Here is a 16,153-nt window from a genome sequence, read left to right as displayed (position 1 = left end):
AATTTTAAAATTTCTTTTAACTAATCGAATTCAACTTAGTTTAACTTTTTTTTTTTTTTTACATGTGGGAAAACCTAAGACAAATGGAGACAGACTCATCAACTTTAGACTTTCACTCACTTTATTATTCAAAGAAAAACACGCCACCTGGAATAATTTGCTAGTGGTTTGTAAAGAGACAGACTTTCACTCTTGCCAGATACCTCTCGGTCTTGAGCAGTACTCTCTTTTCTTACATCTCCTTACATTTCAAGAAAACAAACTCTTAACCAAACAAAAACAAAAATAATTTTAAAACATACTTGGGATCCATTTTTAATTTAACTTACCATATATAAACTCAATAAATATATAATTATAATTTTTCTTTTATAATGTATCTTTCCATTAAATTTCCAATGAATGGGATAATAATTCTTTCTTAAAAGCTATCATGCCAATGCTAAGCGAGAAAAGCTTTACCCGAATTGTCAATCCTTAGCTTCCAATGAATGAGAGAGCTTTCATTAAACAGAAAATCATATTTATTGAATCATGGCTAAAGGCATCAAGTGGGAAGAGGCTGCTAAACCCTCCCTTAAACCTCAACTCGATTCCTTTCGCGGGGACAGAACCATGAGCGACGGGCCGAACGAGCGATCAGTCAAGCACAGCGTCACATGATCACTTCTCTGAAAGGTTTGCTACAAATTTCTGAGATTTTTTTGACCAAACATAGCAGGAGAAAAACACGAGAGAAAAGCTATATATGGCACGAATTAGATCTATATACCCTGTAAAAATTTATCAGAATACCCTAACGAGAGTCATTTCCTCGCATTTTTCGGCACTTCCACAACCCTATTTCGATGAGCCAACAAGTAATTTGCCTTCAGAGAATTCGAGGGGATCAAAACACAAAGACCAACATGCGAAAAGATCGCAGAAGGACGTCATTAATGCGCTTTTGAATGAGACCAGGGTTACTGAAGCCAAGCGAATGTATGACAAAATGGTACGTAGTAATTTCATCCCAGATACTTCTACCCACAACACAGTGATTAATGGGTTTGCAAAGGCTGGACGAGTTGAAGATGCCTTGAGCCTCCTTCAGCACATGAAACAGAAGGGTGGATTTTCACCAAATACAGTGACTTTTAATGTTTTGCTCGGTGAACCCAGCAAATTAGGTCATGTGGGTCGTATTGAAAATATACTAGATCTGATGATTGATGATGGTTGTGCACCTGATCATGTCACTTCTGGTTTGTTAGTTCGTGCATTCTGTAATGCAGGCAGAGATGAAGAAGCCTGCAATATTTTTATTGAAATGGTGAGATATGTTGTTAATCCAGATATGAGTACTCTCAATTTTCTCATCAGGCATTTGTGTAAGGCTGGGAAGATTGACACAGCATATACGTTTCTGGAGGAAATGAAGGGTCTAAACTGCAAGACGGGTTTAAATTGCAAGGCTGATATTGTCACTTGTAGCATTCTGATGGATGCTCTCTGCAATGGCAAACATATGAGAAAAGCAAGAAATTTGTTGGATGAGATGTTAGAGTCTGGGTGCAAGCCTGATAGCTTCTTATACAACACCCTAATGAAGGGTTACTGTAAAATCGATAAGACCAATGAAGCCTTGGAGTTTACAAGAAGATGGACGCAGAGGGGTGTGCTCCTGATGTCGTAACATTTAATACTCTCATATTTGGGTTGTCCAAGGCTGGGAAAATAGATGAAGCCAAGAAGTTTCTGAAGCTCATGGTCAGGAAAGGGCATTCTCCCGATGTCATTACTTACACTTCACTTATGAATGGAATGTGTAGAAAAGGCGACGCCATGGGAGCTCTTGCGTTGTTAGAGGAAATGGAACAATCTGTGTGTCAGCCTGATGGTTGCACGTACAACACCCTTATGCATGGCCTTTGTATGTGTCAGCACTTACATCAGGCCTTGAAGCTGTATGAGGTGCTGAAGTCGAAGGAAGTTGATCTTGAGAGTGGCACTTATGCGGCGTTTCTCAAGGCACTTTGTAGAGCAGGGAAAGTGGCTGAAGCATATGAAGTCTTTGATTACGTGTTAAACAGGAAAACATTACCAGATGTTGTAGCATATTCTGTTTTGGAAAATTCTCTGAAGTTTTTCAAGAAACCTCGTTTTTCGAGGTAATTCCTTCAAGTTTGTTCTCTCTGGTCAAGGTTATCTTGAGAGTGGTACCTATGCGGCATTTCTTAAGGCGTTTTGTAGGGCAGGGAAAGTGGCTGAAGCATATCAAATTTTCGATTACATGTTAAACTGGAAATCATTGCCAGATGTTGTAGCATATTATATGTTGAAAAATTCAATGGGGTTTTTTAAGCAACCTCGTTTATCTAGGTCATTCCTTCAGTTTATTCTTTCTGGTCAAGGGTTTGCTTGAGAGTAGTACCTATGCTTGCCAGATTTTGTAGCTGATTCTGTGTTGGAAAATTCTCCAAAGTTTTTTAAGAAACCTCATCTATCTGGGTAATTCCTTCAGTTTATTCTCTCTGGTCAAGGGTTATCAAAGGAGTTCAAATTTTGTGCATCTGATTTGATAGCACTTTGCCCTCTGGTCCACCTCATCCAAGGTAATTCCTTGTTATCTATTTGATTGCTGTTGCTTTTCTGGCATGCCTAATGGCAATATACCTCTCTATTTGGAATTTCTGAGTCTTGATTGCTGATCAGTCTATATTGTCTGAGTTTGAGTCCCACGTATAGCTGACCAGCAATTGCGAAAGAATAAAAATCTGACACTTTGTTTTAATGCATTAACTTTTTGGTTAAACGGTTGTCAATATTATGCAATTTTACTGTTTTTTCTTCACTTTGGTACGGACCACAAGCAATGGCAGTAGTCTAACCAGACTGCTTTTTTGCCCTGAAAATCAAAATTTCCGGCAATATTTTGATAAAATCCGGCAGGGATGCTTTTTTGCCCTGAAAATCATAGAATTTCCGGCAATATTTTGATAAAATCTGGCAGGGATTTTTGTAAATCAAGGTTAAAGTTGTCAATTTTCAAGATTTTGGATTCCCCATACGTTTTTGATGGTGCTGAATTCATTTCCACCATCAAAAACATGATTCAAACACTGCTATTGAAAGATTTCTTGAATTTTTTTCACCCGGATTCCAGCCAATTTTGGCTGTCTGGGCAAATCCTCCACCTCTGTAGAAGCCCAAGCAATGTGGCTAAGGGATTAGTCTTGTTTTGTGGGTCAGCTAGAAAAGAAGCCAGGACTATAGTCAAAGCTATATAAGATAAGAAAAAGAGTTACATTATTTAGCCTCAGTTATACCTGGTGGGTGAACTGCTACAGGAGAACGTGACAAAGAGACAAAAATAAATTTAAAGATCGCATCTATTTTCCCATCCTTTAGCAATCAACAAACTGGGCTACCTTCTGTTTGAGAAGCTTCTCCATGAGACTCATGTCGGATGAAACCTGTTCACTTTTCTCAGCTATCTCTTTATAGCTTTTTTCTGTTTGCTTCTTCGCAACAATCCATTATCCGTGTGTCTCTTCTTCATAGGGAAGAGGCAGGGAAGGGGCCTTTGACATTGGAGCCATGAACATTGGATTCGTCTCCACCTTAGCTCCAGCTTATGTTGCCCATTATTTTACTTCAATAAGTTAGTGGTGATCTTCGACTCCTTTCCACCAACTAGGTTCCTTGCTTCTCTTTCTTTTTAATGGTCTTTCCATCCTCACCCTTCACGACCTTTTGGCAAGAAGATGCTAAATGGCCATATTTGAAGCAAGAGCAAGATCTACACTTGAAGGCCACCTGTTCATACTTGAGCTTTTGCTTCCAGGTCATGCCTGCCACTTTTAAGCCCTATTATGATGTCTTCTGGCAAACCAGAAGCAAAGTCCATCTCAATGCAGTGTGCACAAACTTGATTAAGTTGAGATCAGTCCATTATTGGTTTTTGGGGCACAAAAGTGAAATCTTCCAAAAGCGTTATCTATGGAGGTTAGGGATTATGTCCCTAGAAATGCAATGGCAGCTTTAGCAACCTTACCTATAGTGTTGTTGATGAAAAAGCCTGGGGAGGGATAAAAAAGTGGAGACCATGGTTTTACTACTATTTAGGCACAAGCCTTCTTTACCCATAAACCTATTAATTTTTTACCTTTGTTGCTCAGTTAGTTTTGTCCCGCAGTGATGGTGCTCCAGCTTCATTGTTCTTGGTTCCTGTGCGCAGCAGCAGAGAGAGGGCAGTGTGTATGAGGGTGCAGCTCTGGTGGAATAAATGAGGTGCACAACAGTTATGTATGAGAGATATGGAGCGGACGCTTGCATGCATGCATCAACCTTACAACAATTCCAGAATTATATTGCTGTTCAGATTTATCACTTTAGTTACCTTTATATTTCGGAGTTTGTTTTTTGCATGGATTATCATTTTTAGATTGGGTGCATACCCCTAGGACTTCTAGGGTGCTTTCATGACAACTTGAGGAGGGCTTAGATCCCAAGGAGGAGTGTGCATACATGTGACAGTTATCCTCTTGGCACTTATATGCATGTAGGATGGTTAAGATTGGATTGAGTCACATTGGGTGCTTCATGCATGTGACCATATACCTTGTGTCTTCCCTCAGTCTCTTGTATAATGAAAGAGATCCGGAGCTCACCATTTTGTTGGTGGGCAAGTTTAAGTTCTAAGCTATAACTGTAATTTTCCTTCTTTTGGTAAATAGAAGATAGTTGCAGTATTGAATGTTGTGCATTATGCATTAGTGCAGAAGTTGCTTACCATTGTCTGAAATTTTAACAAAACTCAAGGTATTGATTGAAGAACATGCTCTATCATTTGTGTAATCAAATGTCACGATGACAAAACCTGAGTATATGGCTAAATGACAGCTTTCTTGTGAAGAGAAGTTTTCCAAGTTTGAGAAATCTAGAGGATGGATATCTGAGAGCCACCACCAAAACACAAGAAATTTGCAAACCAATGCATGAGAAACTTTTGGAAAAACAATAACCTTTTCAACTAAAAAGCGACCTTTAGGAGCTATGAGAACAACGAAGCGCAGAGCTATGAGGGCCTGCTTAAAAGATGTACCACTCACAAGGGCTAAAGGAAGAATTGACAAAACAAAGATTTTTACTCTTGAAAAAACTGAGGGATTTATGAGGAATGCACCAAAAACCTTGGCAACAACAGATGAAGAAGAGGAAGGAGCCATGAGGACAATGAGGTGGTTAGGTAAAGCCCTAGCCTAGGCAAAGCATGTAACATAAAGTCCTAGCAAAGTGCTTCCTAGAGCATAGGTAGTGAACTCAAAATGGGTGACCTGGAGGACTTGGGGGTGGGCTTTGATCTGCTTATGTGTGCATGGGTAGTGCAATGCAAAGTTCAAGCATTAAACCACTACCTCTAGGTGCCGACGTGGCTACATAAATAGGGCAGAAAAGCCCCAATGAGAATTGAACATTGGCCAGTGGTCACCATTGCATCTAGCCCACTTGGGCTTATAATTTGTAGAAAATCCACGAAGTTTTGCAACTATTAATATAAACAATTTGAAACTAATTTGTTTTCATATAGACACATAATTTCTCTACTTATTTTTGCAGTGGAGTAGAAACATAAATAAATACACAATCACACAATTCAACAACACAATTTTTCTAGGAACCCAATTGGGAAAACCCTTTGTTTGATTGAGAATACTATTGAAGAAGAATAAGCAATAGATCCCTTACAATACAATATAATTTCAATAGAGAATACAATGCTCTCCTTGCTTGAACTAAGCTTGAAACAATTTGTCAGACCCTTGCTCTGCTTGCCTTCTTGCCTTGCCTGGATGAGCTCTGAAATCCTTGCGCAAATCCTAGGAAATAAGACCCTATTTCCTAGCGCATTCTAAAGGCAATTCTTCATTCTTCAATACTCACACAAGCTCCTTTTGTTCTTGTTACTCTTACAAGCTCATGCACAATACTTGTGCTCAAGAAGAATGATTACAATTGTGCCTGCGTCCTCTTTATAAACAATTCGAATGGCTAAGTCTAGCAAATTATATTTTAGGAATTGATTTTGTGATTGATAAGTTAACAGAGTTAACTAACTCATGCAACTCGTCTCATCTCAATTCTAGAACTTGATATTCGGTGACTTGTCGTTTTTCCAAATTAACTCGCACTACAAGACAATAAACTTGACCTTCCACTTATGCACATTAGTTAACTGCTTCATAACTCCCCCTAACTTTTAGGAACTGATCCTAAATTATAGGAACTTGTCCTAATTTATATCGACTCATGCTAAATCATAGGAATTCATCATAATTTATAGGAATTAGCTCCTAACTTACAGGAATTGGTTCCTAACTTATAGGAACTCGAGCATGCTAAGGAAGAACTCGTTGAGGTCCCTTTGATTAAGGCACAAATCAAGGAACCCTTTCTTGCTATCATTTTCAACATAATCCAAGATTTTGGAAGGTAGATTGGCATTTAAGTATTTACCTTATGGTTTCTTTAAATTCATTTTCAATAAGCGTTTGGCTAATATGTTGAAGCTTGTCCTAGAGTAAAGGGTGTGGAGCTTATGTAACTTGAGCCAAATAATTTTATTTTTTGATTTTCTTCAAGAAACATGCCATGATGTTGGAGTTTACACCATGAAAGATGAACTTCTTGTGCCTTATGTAGAATTTTTTTACAATTTTGTAGCCCACCTAGTTTCAAGGAATTAGCATAATGTTTAATGTGCACAACCTCGAAGTGTTAGCTGATATAAAAACTGATAATGCTAATTAACTCAAAACATACAGAACTATTCTACTCCATTTAGTTTTCAGCTGATAAAGAAGAAATAACACAAGCTCACACAAAGTTTACACAGTGGTTTTTGGTCAGCTAGACCTTGGATAAACCCTACAATGGGGCAAACCAGTTTAAGGAGGATTTATATTTCCTTCTCAGGAAATTAATTACACAACAATAAAACAACAGGGTACTTTTTTTTTTCTTCCGGAGAAAAAAACGAACTTTTTATATATAAAATAGATAAAAAGTTACAAGCAGATGCAAAAGCATTCAGGAACGGCGAGGAAGATCCCCTCGACAGACTCAGAGAAAGAGCTTCTCTGAAAACGACCAAGAAAACAAAACCAAAAAAGCCACCACCCCAGACAGAGGCAGCATTTCTGTTCCTGCTTCAAAAACTGATAACCACGGCAGTACCTGCCAGCATCATAGGTGCCAAAAACAAGTCCCAATACAGAAGCCAAAAAGTGGGCCTCCATGACGGAAAACAGCCCACCGATACAAAGAAAAGCGCCCGAAAGTTTTGGCTGAAACTATAAACAGACTGTCTCAAAACAGAGTCACTAACAGAAATATGTACAAGTGAAACAAAAAGACCCAGACTCCGATACAACAAAAATTAGACATATGGAGGCTGAAACGTCTCCTGAATCTGATCCTGATTTTTTTCAATCACTTTCCATACGCCCAGAGCCTGCTGCAGAGCATCTTTAGATAGTTTATCCGCGTCTTCATTCCGCCTCCAGAGGGCTCCTCCATTGCAGTGTCAGGATCTTCAGCATTCAGTTCCTTAACGCTCTTTGCCGGGGATTCATTGGCCTTTGGAATCTCCGTCATAGGCGTTGCACCTTCTTTGACCGGCACCTCTGCATTACTGTTCTTTTCCGCCCTATTCCCGTCCTTCTGACCATTCAAGGATTCGTAAAAAAAATCCTTTCTCACCTTTTTCTCCCTCTGTTCCTCTGATTTCTGCGGTCTTCTTCTACGATTACCCAGAGGGCAATCCTTAGCCAAATGCCCGTATTCGTGGCATCTGAAGCACCGAAAAGGAAGGTGCTCATAATCCAGGGGCTGCTCAAACACAAATTCTCCATACTCAAGTTTTATAGACTCTGCTAGCCCTTCTTTAGGGTTCAAACGCACCAGAATCCGAGCCATTGTTCTTTCGAAAGTATGGTGAAAAGACATATCAGCATCGAGGTAGGTGCCTAGCAGGTCCCCAATGGCTTTAAAAACTGATTCGACCCATAAGAACGGGGGAAGACCCGGAGCTCTGACCCATACTGGGAACTCATCCGCCTTCTCCCTGTTTGCATCAAAATTCGGCGTCCATCTCTGGAACAGGACCGGGCGATTTCCTATAATCCAGTTCCTTTCGACAACCCAATCAGCATCTTCTCTTTTGGCAAAGCTGACCATGAACCATCCTTTTACTAACAACGCCACTCTAAATGAATTCGACAAAGAATTTTTCCATTGAGACTCCGCCCACTGGTTTAGTGACTTACCAGATAGAGCCCTCCCTCTGATTCGTCCTACAAGGGTGCATTCCGCCACGATCAAAGCATCTTGAACTTGAACATCCATGCCGAGAACCAGATTGCCTTCAAAAGTCCTCTTCTTCAAGGAGAACTCCTTCTTTCGGCTTGTCTCAGGCTTGTCCTGACCCCTATCTGAGACCTCTCCCTGAGGGTTAGGGTTCTCACCCTCTTGAATGCCTGGTTGGATCCCACTGATTACTGCAGGATTTTGGGTCACTGAAACTCCCCGCGCGCTCTGACTATCGGCCTCCGGAACCACCGTCTCGGCCTCCCCTTGTCCTGATTTCCTCGAGTCCCTTCCAATTAATGGGGATTTTCCCACCTTCTCGAGTCGTAACGGTTCATATCCTTCAGACAAAAACCCTTCTAGATTTTTGCTAGGGTTTTGAGGCAGATTTGAGGGAGAACGCCTCACCGTATGCCGGTTCCCTCTTTCTGAGTCCACATTACCTGCCTTCAAACCCCCGCCAACTGATCTCCAAATGCCGTGTTTGGTCGGGAAGTTGATAATGTCTTCGAGCCCTCCTGAGATCCTGGCTGGAATTGAGATGGGTTTTACCTTGCTGCCCTGTAACCCGACTGAAACCTGTAATGGGTTCTTCTCCGGAGGGAAAGGTGAGAAGGAAACCTTCCTTCCTTTAGTGCTTGACCCATCCACACCTGCCTTAACCTCTAAACGGTCGGGGTTTCTCTTAGGATTCCACGCGGCCTCCGAAAACGGCTCCGCCTCAGCATGGCTGCCGAAAAACTTGACCAGGTTTTGAGCGGTTACCTCTTGTCCCCAAACAGAAAGCAGGTCCTCCGGCGCCGGCTCCAGGTCAACCTTCTCGGTAGACTTTACCATGGTGAACGATAACAGTTAAACTGTAAAAAAGAAACCCCGGTACCTGACACTCCACTCTACGCTTAGCTGTAGCTGTCGAAAAATGCTTCGGAACGGGTATCTGACGGTTTCCCAGAAAACCAGCTGCTGCTTCTCCGTTGAAATTTATCTCGCCGTTCCCGATTAAGCTTCAGTTAAAGCCTAAACAAGACTGCTAACATACCATAACACCCCTGTCTCTCCGGTTAAGGTTAAAAACCGCTGTCTTTACGCTGAGGACCGCCCGAATAAACAAAAGTTCTCCCAAACCGTGACCTTCTTGAGATCTGCCCGCCTCGAACCGTCCGCCAAATGTCTCACCCGTACCGTAGCTGTCATCCTCTGCCCTGGACCACCTAAACCCTGTACTGTAGCTGCCTGTCTATGCTAGAACCCTAGGTGATACCAGCTCGAATCCTGCAGCCTCCGTTCGCCTCCATCGCTAGGGTTTTTTTCGCCCCGCTCAACTTCAACCTCCTCTTACCCCTATCCGTGAACCCACATACATACACAACTGTGATGAAAGAAAAATCAAACAACAGGGTACTTATCTCCCCTTTCTTTGCCATTGTTCAACATTTTGTCATAGAAATTCGTGCCCCACAGCTGTGTTGGAAAATGTAACTAGGTTCGGTCTTCATTAATGTATATGAGTCATCATGAAATGTACTTGTCAAAAGAATAAAGAAAATAACTGTTATTATTGTATCAATGACTTATTAAAGCATGGGTTTCATGTTTGGGTCATCATTGTATTATTCAAAGTCCCATTGTGGACTTCTAGGATTAATATTGAGTCTATAAAGTCATTGTACATTTAAAGAGACCCTTCTTGGGCTTTTGAATCATGTAAAAATGTTTACTATTGAGTCAAATATAATTTATGTAACCTCCACACCTAGTCGGCCTAGAAGAGATCAAGTAGGCATAAGGACACCAATTCGACCTCACTTGGAGCCTATAAATAGAAGGAAGTCGAATTCATTTGGAGCATCTCATCTCAAGCTAGTTTGATATCTCTAAGGAAGCTGGAGAAGTGCGAAGTGGGTAAACAGAAAACTAAAGGAAGTGTGAGTTGGGTGAAGTCTAAGGAAGAGAAGAAAATTGAAATTTTGGAGCTACACTCTCTCTGTTTCGTGCCCTAGTTTGGGAGATCGAAGTCTTCCAAGTGTTGTTGTTGCCAGTTGCTGCCTATTGCTGTAAGTTGATGCATAGTCGAAGTTGCTGGGGTGAAAGTGCCGCTGCAAAGGGGTTGAATATCTGGAAGGCTGACTTGGTGTGGAGGGAAGGTTTGGTCTTTGTCTAGGTTGAAGAGTCTCAAAGAATACTATTGAAGGAAGATAAATTTTGACTGGGTTTTCCCCTCGAGGGGGGTTTTTCCCTGGCATAGTGCCTACATCTTGTGTCTCTTGTTTTGTGAGCTTCATACACACATAATATGGTAATTGCTTGATGAAAGATAAGATAATAAAGAAGTAAAAGAAGATAACATAACTCACAAGTAATTATCAAGAAAGAGGAATCAAACCCTGATCTACTTGCATTGATTTCTCAACATGGTATTAGAGCTAAGGTCAAGAAAAGTTGATGATCACTTTGTTGGCATGCATTCTCCCTCTTTGATAAACTACATGAAGATGGATATCAACACTGCTGGAAGCTAGATCAAGAAGGTCATCTACTAATTCAACAAAGTCAAAAGTCAAGGGTTCTTGGATGCTCTTACAGGTTCTCTTAGTGATGAAAATGCATGGATCATTGATAATGGAACATCAAGACACATGACAGGAGAAAGTAAACAACTCCATACACTATCAAAAGAGCCATCTTCTCATGCAGCGAAATTGGGTGACAACAAAAGCTCTGCTGTTAGAGGCCCGGGATCAACATCGTTGAAGATGGAAAATGGATCGACGCTGCATGTCAACAACATTCTATATGTTCCAGGTTTGAAAAGTAATTTTCTTTTTTATTTCTTGTTTAGAAGATAAAGGGGATAGAGTTGCTTTTGTTGATGGAAACGTATTGGTTTGGGGAAAAGACTCTAGCATTGATAAAGCTAGGGTTATTGGAGTTCGTGAAGGAAGCCTCTATAGGGTTATTACACCACCTCCTCAAGCTTTGGTTCACATGGAAATCAATCCCATTGAGCTATGGCATAGGAGGTATGGTCATCTATATCGTAAGGTCATCCCTACTCTTAGTCAATTAGTTCATGGCATCCCTAATATGAAGTTAGATCATGAAGGAGTGTGCAAGGGATGCTCTTTGGGAAAACATACAAGAAAGCCATTTCCGAATAGTGAAACTAGGTCTAAAGAGATATTAGACCTCATCCATTCTGATGTGTGTGGGCCCATGTCTGACAAATCACTTGGAGGTCATCTCTACTATATAACATTCATTGATGACCATTCTAGAAAGACATGGCTCTACCTTCTCAAAACAAAAGATGAAGTATTTGAAAAGTTCAAGGAGTTTAGGTCCAAAGTGGAAACCCTAACTGAAAGAAAGATAAAAACTCTAAGGTCCGACAATGGTGGGGAATACACTTCTAAGGAATTGATTGCATATTGTAAGAAAGCATGAATTAAGAGGGAGCTCATTGTTCCCTATTATCTCGAACAAATTGGAGTCTCTGAAAGGAAGAATAGGTCAGTTGAAGGTGGTATTCAAACAATGCTCCTTGATGAAGATCTACCAAAATTCTTATGGGGAGAAGCAACAATGACAGCCGTGTACATTCAAAATAGAAGTCCTCATAGAAGTCTTAATAATATAACACCCGAAGAAGTATTCATAGGAAAGAAGCCAAGTGTGGATCACCTCTGAATCTTTGGAAGTCCAGCATACATCCATGTTCCAAAGGACAAGCAAAAGAAGTTGGATTTGACAAGTATCAAGGAAATATTCGTTGGATATAGTCTCTCCTCAAAAGCATATAAAATCTACACTAAGGAAGGAAGACATATTGAAGTAAGCAGGGATGTCATATTCGATGAAAATCAAGCCTACAAGAAATCAAAGGATATTCCTATTGATTTCGATGACGAAGAAGTTCCAATATTTGAAGAAGAAGATCATCATGAAAACCGTACTACAAATCAAGAAGAAGGACCAAGTGAGCCTATTCAATAGGTAGTCATCCCAACCACAAGGAAAAGGCCAAATTGGTTAAAAGCTACTTTAGAAGATGCTAAAGGACATGAAGTTGTGAAAGGAACCTTAAGGGAAAGTAAGAGACCAAAAACATATTCTGGTTATGCTGCATACATGACAAAATTGAAGTCGAACCATCTGCATTCAATGAAGCTGCTCATCAAGAGGTTTGGAAGAAAGCGATGCAAGAAGAATATCAATCCATCATGAAGAATGGGGTTTGGGAAATCGTTCCTAAACCTAGTGACAAATTGGTTGTCACCTCCAAATGGATCTATAAGATCAAACATGCTGTTGATGGAAGTATAGACAAGTACAAAGCTAGATTCGTTGTAAGGGGTTTCTCTCAAACAGAAGGCATTGATTATGAAGAAACCTTTGCACCCACAACAAGGTACACTACCATTAGATCCTTGGTTTCATTGGCTGCTACAATGGGTTGGAGTATCCATCAAATGGATGGGAAGACTGCATTTTTGAATGGGACCATTGCTGAGGAAGTGTGTATCGAACGACCTTAAGGTTTTGAAGTTAATAGTAGGAACTCTCATGTTTGCAGACTTAAGAAGGCCCTATATGGTTTGAAGCAAGCACCTAGGGCATGGTATGCAAGGATAAAGGCATATTTACTTAGAATTGGGTTTGTAAAGAGTTCTGCTGATCCGAATCTCTACATCAAGGTCATGAATAATGAGCCCACCATTATTCTACTATATGTGGGTGATCTATTCATCACGGGTGTGGAGCGAAAAATTCAAGAATGCAAGAAGATGTTGGCAGTTGAATTTGAAATGAAGGATTTAGGATTGATGCACTATTACTTGGGTCTAGAAGTATGGTAGAGACTTGCGGAGATATAATTGGGCAAGGAAAGTACATCATCAAGTTGTTGCAGAAATTCGGGATGATGGATTCCAAGCCGATTACTCCTATGATCACCAATCTCAAGAAGTTGAGGGGCTTTGACTCTAGTCTCGTGGATCCTACCTCCTATCGTCAGTGGTGGGTTCCCTAATGTATCTGGTCAATACTAGGCCAAATATATTTTTTGCAGTAAACATTCTTAGTCAGTTTCAGTTGGAGCCTCGTCATGATCATTGGATAACTGCCAAACACATGTTGAGATATCTTTGTGGCACTATACATCACTGCCTAAAGTATGATAGTAAGGAAGTCAAGCTAATTAGCTTCACAAATTTTGATTGAGGTGGCAGTGAGACCGATGGAAGGAGCACTACTGGAGGATGTTTTAGTCTGGGAGCTGCTATGATCTCATGGATGAGTAGGAAGCAAGATCTCGTTGCTTTAAGTAGTGCTGAGGCAGAATATGTGGCTGCATGTGAAGTAGGAAAGGAGGCTGTTTGGTTAAGGAAGTTTCTGACAGATTTGTTTGAGAAGTCTCTGGGTCCTACTGTGATTAATTTTCACAATCAAAGTTGTATCAAGATGTCTGGAGATCCCATGTTTCATGCTAGAACGAAACATATCAACAATAAGTTCCACTTTATTAGGAACTTGGTGCAAGATGGGATCGTGAAGTTGGAGTATGTCTCGACAAATGAACATGTAGCAAACATACTAACAAAGGCTCTTCCTAATAAGAAGTTTGAATATCTAAGGAACATGCTTGGTTTAGTAGATATTGCTGATTGTATTGATGTTAAGAGATTGGAAGAGATTTGTTGAGGCTTTGCGAGTGAAGCATCGCCTGGGAGGACATTTGGTCGACACTTCGTGTTGATGTCTAGGTCCCAAAGTAGGGAGGGTGGTGTGGGTTGTAGAGCTCTGACCATGGATACACACCTAGGTCCCTCGGTTGGTGTTTAGAAAGTAAGCTTGATGGTACCTAGAGAGGCTGAAAGCTTGAGTCCATTGTATTCCCACTTGGATAGATTGCCCTGGTCAGGAATCTAGTCCATGGCATTGCAGTGCCTAAATTGATGAGAGACCAATGGATAGATTGCTCTGGTTAGGAATCTAGTCCATGATATTGCGGTGCCTAATTCTTCATTGTTCATATAGTATGAGATCTTCCATTGTATTTGTATATTATGAATACCTCCCTAGTTAAGAGGGAGTGTTGGAAAATGTAACTATGTTCGGTCTTTATTAATGTATTTGAGTCATCATGAAATGTACTTGTCAAAAGAATAAAGATTTTATTATTATTATTGTATCAATGACTTATTAAAGCATGGGTTTCATGCTTAGGTCATCATTATATTAGTCAAAGTCCCCATTGTGGACTTCTAGGATTAATATTGAGTCTAGAGTCATTGTACATTTAAAGAGACCCTTCTTGGGCTTTTGAATCATGTAAAAAGGTTTACTATTGAGTCAAATATAATTTATGTAACCTCCACACCAAGTTGGCTTAGAAGAGATCAAGTCGGCCTAAGGACACCAATTTGACCTCACTTGTTTTGAAAAGTGTAACTAGGTTCGGTCTTCATAATGACATGTAATTACGATTTTATGTAATGATATGTAAAGAAGGAAAATAAAATTATTGTATTGCTTGCTTCATGGGTTTCATGAGCAAGAGATTTTATTTTTGAGTCAAGACTCCCATTGAGAGTCTTTAGGAATTATTTGTCATCTAGTCATAAAATGTTAGAGTCATTGCCATGTAATGAAGTCAAACTTGTCTATGTAAAGTATCCTCCAAGATCTTGTCACTTATCCTCTTCAAGTCGGCCTACAACGATGGAGGAACATGCTAGAAGAAGTCAGCCTCACTACTTGTCAATATGTTAGTCTAAGGGTCATGAGTTGATGTGTATAAGTAGCCTCACTCAACCTCACTTAGAGGCAAGCAACTCGACTTGCATTTGATCAAGCAAAAGCACGAAGAAGAGGTCAAACAGAAGTGTGAAGAAGAGGTCAAGATGAAGTGCGAAGGAGATTCTTCTGGGCAAGCGAAGGAGAGGTTTCTTCTGGGCAAGCGAAGGAGAGGTTTCCTCTGGGCAAGCGAAGGAGAGGATTCTTTTGTGCAAGCAAAGAAGGTTTTTTTGGGGCAACAAAGAAGGTTTCTTTTGGGCCAACAAAGGAGGCTTCCCCTGGGTTAGCGAAGGAGTCTTTCTTCTGGGGTACTTGTTCTGGGTAACCAAGATAGAGATCTAGACTAGAGACCGAGATTCTCTAGAGGAAGCTAGTAAGATCATAAAGTCTAAGATTCTCTAGGAGAAGTCGAGAAGAAGCAGGGTGAAGGATAGAGATCGAGATTCTCTAGAAGAAGCCGAGGAGAGTAGTTCAAGATCAAGAAGAAAATCGAGAGAGGGAAGAGCCAGAGCATCAAGGTTAGTGACAAGGTTCTTGGGAGGATACTAGAGTCAAAGGTCTTTGCCATGGTCTTAGTACTCATCAATTGAAGATCTAGAAGAATAATTTTGATCGGGTTTTCCTCTCAAGAGGTGAGAGGTTTTGGCCTTAGCTGACAAGCCTACATATTGTGTCACTTGTCTTTTATTGTGCATTTTTGGTAATTGTCTTGATGAAAAGAACACAATAATAACATAACGGAGAAAAGACTATAAGCTAATAAGTAAAAGTATATCACAAGCAATTATCAAGCAGAGAAATATTTTAACTTTTCATGCCCTAGATTTTTCAACAACTTGGAGCCTATAAATAGAAGGAAGTCGAATTCATTTGGAGCATCTCATCGCAAGCTAGTTCAATAACTCTAAGGAAGTTGGAGAAGTGCAAAGTGGTTAAAAGGAAGCTAAAGGAAGTGCGAGTTGGGTTAAGTCTAAGGAAGAGAAGAAAATCGAAATTTTGGCGCTGCTCT

General features: G+C 40.4%; 1 pseudogene across 1 annotated transcript in view; it reads left to right on the top strand.

The window, feature by feature from the left end:
* Nucleotides 1–475: 475 nt before the first annotated feature.
* The window catches only part of LOC149214631 (uncharacterized), a 38,174-nt pseudogene continuing 22,496 nt past the window's right edge, over nucleotides 476–16,153 (top strand). Inside the window, exons 1-2 of the transcript XR_016250926.1 lie at nucleotides 476–2,361; nucleotides 2,504–2,594. The product of XR_016250926.1 is annotated as an uncharacterized LOC149214631 (transcript). The remainder of the gene's footprint in view (nucleotides 2,362–2,503; nucleotides 2,595–16,153) is intronic.

Source organism: Pinus tabuliformis, chromosome 1_1 (genome assembly GCF_031772625.1).
Source record: "Pinus tabuliformis cultivar Carrire ecotype Pingquan chromosome 1_1, CPIR1, whole genome shotgun sequence".
In the NCBI taxonomy this organism is placed as follows: Eukaryota; Viridiplantae; Streptophyta; class Pinopsida; order Pinales; family Pinaceae; genus Pinus; species Pinus tabuliformis.
The sequence above is the reverse complement of the archived record's forward strand: the minus strand, read 5'-3'. Positions and strand labels throughout refer to the sequence as shown.